Source organism: Lathyrus oleraceus, chromosome 1 (genome assembly GCF_024323335.1).
Source record: "Lathyrus oleraceus cultivar Zhongwan6 chromosome 1, CAAS_Psat_ZW6_1.0, whole genome shotgun sequence".
Taxonomy (NCBI): Eukaryota; Viridiplantae; Streptophyta; class Magnoliopsida; order Fabales; family Fabaceae; genus Lathyrus; species Lathyrus oleraceus.
In genome coordinates this window covers 47,654,021-47,659,156 of record NC_066579.1, presented here as the reverse complement: position 1 = coordinate 47,659,156, position 5,136 = coordinate 47,654,021, and the positions used below count along the sequence as shown (strand labels likewise).

General features: G+C 31.9%; 1 pseudogene; it reads left to right on the top strand.

Moving 5' to 3' along the window:
* The first annotated feature begins 3,509 nt into the window (after positions 1–3,509).
* Positions 3,510–4,768, top strand: LOC127099950 (polygalacturonase-like; annotated as a pseudogene).
* Positions 4,769–5,136: the final 368 nt, after the last annotated feature.

Below are 5,136 nucleotides of genomic sequence, written 5' to 3'. Positions count from 1 at the left end.
TAATTCTTCTTGATTTTTGGTTGTCTGAAGTCCTACCAATGTAGGACACAAGATTGAGTTGCTTTGAGGTCAAATCGAAGCAACTCAGATCATGATCCTCAAATTTCAACTCCCTGTATCTTTCAATATACTTGGAGTTAGGAGAAATTGAGGGCAGATTCGAGCTCCTGATCATTTTTTCTTTAAATTCATGTCTTCCTTTTTCATTTTGGTGATGGTTGAGGGTGAACCAGTCCGGTGAGGTCCACCGAAGAAGAATGGAGCTGTAGCTCCGATGATGCGTTGGCATGTATCAGAACCATATAATCCATCTATTTTGTTTTAATCTTGAGCGTAAAAACCGATTACCACGCCTGTGGCACATTGACTAGGGTCCATCATGGAACGTGCGCTCTGATCCATTTGATTTGCCACCTCAATTAATGAGGCAGATCAAGTGGTCCATGTTTTTTTCTATTTTCTGATTTTTAGTTTAATTGATTTATTTTCATTAATTCATATTAATTTTAATATTGATCAAAAAAATATGAGACTTTCACCAAAAAAATTTAAATAAATTCCTCTTTAATTTCCTGAATTAAAATCATTTTTTGGATCGTTATTAATATTTTTCATGATTTAATTGTTTTTGTGAATATTTTTAATTGTTTAAAAATACTTTTAAGTTTCCAAAAATGATGAATTTTTTTCTCCGAGGTCCTTTGACCTTGTTTGACATATGATAAATCTCATGGCCATTTATTTGGTGTTTTGATGAGGTTTTAGGATTTTGTCCAACCATAGTTTAATTTAAACCATTTTTTAATTGATTTTAATTGTTTAATTGCAAAATAAATTGTATAGAGCCATTTTCATTGACTTGTTGAGTTTGACTTGTGTTATTGAGCCTTGGTCAAGATTGATTTGACTTTGTTGAGTTAAAATCATTGGATTTAGGGGATTGATGAAATGTACATTTCATCTCCTAAAATGAATGAATGATTTTAATTTGATAAAAGTCCTCCTTTGACCAATTTGTGTTGATTCCATTTCCCCTCCCTATTCATCTCAATCCTATTCTATCTCCATTCATTTCATGGACCTATGATATCTCTATATCCTAAGGCTAGTTGATTGCAAAATCAACATAAGTATGGATTAGATTAGATCCACCCCTTTTGCATTTTTCTCTTAAGTGTGGTATGTTTTAGGAGTATGGTTCATAATATCATATCTCTAACATGCATTAGCACTAAAATTTCTATTGCCCGACCGCAAATAGTTGTGACTTCTACATAAGTCCAATTACGATTGCTTAACATAGCGTTATATTTTGACACAAAAGGCATAGTATTATAGTAAGTGAGATTGTAAGTCTCCCCTCTTTCATAGTATTGTGTGGAAACTTGGCCTCTTTTCCTTCCTTTGGAAGATGTCTTGGTTCAAGGATTCATGCTTGTGAATAGTGGGTTGAGTGTGCTTCAAAGAATGACTTAAACAAAACAAAAAGCAAAAGCAATACTAACTTCTAATCAATTAACAATTAACATTTAATTTTAAGCCATTTACTTTCACGCAATTTAAATTCAAGTCTTTATTCATTTTCCGTTATTCATACCATTTAACTTGTTTATTTTAATTCCATTTTCACTTTGCTCACTTGAGCCATATCTTGTGATTACATTGTTGATTATATATACTTGTTTGTGTATTTTGTTTATGGTCTTTTGACCTTAATGTACATAATAACAAAAAAAACCCTAAAAGACATTTGTGTGAACTGTTCGTTTTGATCTGAGACATTGGACTTATAATTAGGAAACACTCCCTATGCAAAAGGACTTGGATAATGCCAATTTTCAAAAAACCAAGTGCTTGTGAAGTGAACTTTCATGTGATGCAAGTATTATGACCCCATTTGAGTTCATCTGCTACATGGCCTTATTGAAGCCGTTACTTTAAACCTGTGTCTAATGCTTATCTCTGAAGTCATCTGATGCATAGGATATTATGAAGAATATCCTGGAGTTGTTAAGCTTGAATGTGGCTATCTTTATTTGATGCCTTGCCCTTCATCTTTCTATTTGTGTATTGATATTGCTTTATTCTAAAGTCCAAGGGGAAATTGGGTTTCTATATGACATTCTTGTCTATTGGATTGCATCCCATTGGTCAAATCTTTTCAACTCTTAACTTTTAAATTTTTTGCTTAGGATTAGTCTCTTCATCTCCTTCCCACTTCTTTAATTTTAAATCTCTCCCTCCTTTTAAAAATCTTCTTTGCTTGTGATTTCTAAACTTAGACTTTATTGCAAATTAGAAACTTTGGTCTTATGCCATTACATTTTCAAACTCTTTTTCTTAATTAGATTTGTAAATGAATCTAATCATATTTGACTAAAAATTTAAAAAGCCAAAAAGAACTAACACTCATCTAAACTCTTTTAGGCTTTTTGTGCCTCTTTTAAACTTAAATTTTTGTTAAAAGCAATAAACTCACTTTGAAATTGATACTACAAACTTCAAGGTTTTAATCCCTCATTTTATGTTGGTACGTAGGCACAAATCCGAAGGTCTTGTCAAACACAAAAATAAAATTAATGAATTCTTTTCTCATCCCCACAATCTATATTGCAAACATCATTTTGTACAAAAACTCATATGCTCACAAAAAAGGGATCCCTAGGAGTAACTAGGATACTTTGGGTGCTAACACCTTCTCTCTGTGTAAACAACCCCCTTACCTGTAATCTCTGGCATTCTATTAGTTTTGATTTGATGTCTCGATTTTTTTTTCTTTCGATATAAATAAAAGTCCTAACCTTAAGTGTTTTTTAAATTAGTATATAAAGTTATACTTCATTAAAATTCATGTTAGAACAACCGCAATACACATAGTTGCATCCGCAATCGCAACACCCATAATGACAACCGCATCCGCGATCGTAACCCCAATTTAAAAATATGAAGGTAATAATGTTTTCAAATTTCCATAAACCCTTAAAAACCAATCATATCAGCATACACTATGATATATTTTTTTAGGTTCATCCACCAAACCATAAAATTTTGTGCTTCTCTTTTAAAACGATAACTTTTAAACTTTCAACGTTGTTAATGATATAATTTCTTTATATTTGAAGTCCTAAAAAATACGAAAAATGAAAGATACATTAAATTTCCTTTTAAAGGTTAATATTGAAAACTCACTAACAATTGTTAACAAATTAAACAATATTATAATTAGTCTTCACAGTCTTATAATTAGAAAGTGAGAATTAAAATTTAATGTTAAAGTCAAATACAAATATAGTAATTTGTTATCCATAAGAGATGAAAAATTATTGTTATTAATAAACACAAAAAAGGAACCAAGCAAATAAAAAAGGAAAGTGACATATTTGGAGAATAGTTAGTTTGGCTTTTTGATGGTAATCAAGCTTCGACATTCAAGTATATATAATGTTCCACCTTACTTTGAAATAACACAATCAAAATCATTCAAGAGTAGTAAAAGTATCAAAGAAGATATGATGAAGAGGTTGAGTATTGCCATAATTGTTTCATTCCTATATTTTGTAGCTGACTTTGTTGCAGCTCGGTCCTTGACATATCAAAATTTGGTGGAGCACCAAATGCAGATGTTACCGTGGTAATAATGATTCTTGTCGAGTTGAAAATTCAAAGAAAATTAATTAATTTCTTATAAATTATAATTAATTCTTTCTTTCATATACAATAAGGCTTTCACAACTGCTTGGAATGAAGCATGTGCATCAACAACTGCGGCCAAAATTCTGATTTCGGCTGGAACATACAAAATGGGTTTATTAGAAGTTAAAGGTCTTTGTAAGGCTCCTATAGAAGTTCAAGTGGATGGCACAATTGATGCACCTATGAGCAATGATGACCTTAAAGGAGCTGAATAATGGATCAGGTTTGACACTATAGAGTCCTTTACCTTATCAGGAAAAGGAGTTTTTGATGGTCATGGTGCAACTACATGGAAAGATGCTCCAATTTCTTGGAAAGATACTAATTCATCTAAAAATCTTGCAATGGTAAACACAAATAAATAACTATATTCAATAATGAAAAATCTTACTCATATTATACAATTATAATTAAATTTATTGGTTGAATTGCTTCAAACAAAATTTTTATTTTCATGCCCTCACCAACTCATTGGTGACTGGAGTTACATCTAAGGACAACAACTATTTTCTCTTTATGGTTTTAGCGTTTCGCAATATCACATTTTATGCCGTCACAGTTATAGCCCCCGATGAAAATCCTAATACTGATGGAATCCACATAGGAAGATCAAATGGTGTTACAATTACTAATAGTAACATTGGTAATGGAGATGATTGCATATCATTGGGTGATGGTAGCCAAAAAGTAACTGTCGAAAATGTGAATTATGGACCTGGACATCGTATTAGTGTTGGAAGCCTTGGAAAGTTAACAACTGAAGAAAATGTAGCAGATTTAATAGTTAAGAATTGTACTCTAACAAAAACTGAAAATGGTGTGAGGATTAAGACTTGGCCTGATGGACAAGGAAAAATTACTATTACTGATATGCATTTTGAAGATATTACCATGGTTGATGTTATGAACCCTATCATCATTGACCAAGAGTATTGTCCATGGAACAAGTGTTCCAAAAAGGTAATCACTACATCATCTTTAATTATATGTTAATTATAAATTAAAAGTTATATGACTAATATTACTTCTTGAGTGGTTTAGAATCCATCACAAATAAAGATAAGCAAAGTTACATTCAAGAGTATTAAGGGCACATCTGGAACAATAGAAGGAGTGACTATTATTTGCAGTAGTGGTGTACCGTGTGAAGGTGTGCAGATTCAGCTTTAGCATCACCCTTAGCGTCACCAGTTTCAGGTTTAACTTCACCTTCAGCATCACTAGCTTCAAATCCAGCATCACCTTCAGCCTCACCAGCTTCAACTTCAACATCACCTTCAGCTTCAGCATCACCTTCAACTTTACCAGCTTAAGATTCTGATTCAGAGTCAGCTTAACCAGCTTTGGATTCAGCTTTAGATTGATAATTCTTTTTCTTATAAATAAAATAATTTAGAAGATTATATTAACCATCCCCATAATGCGAGGATATACTAGTATAAT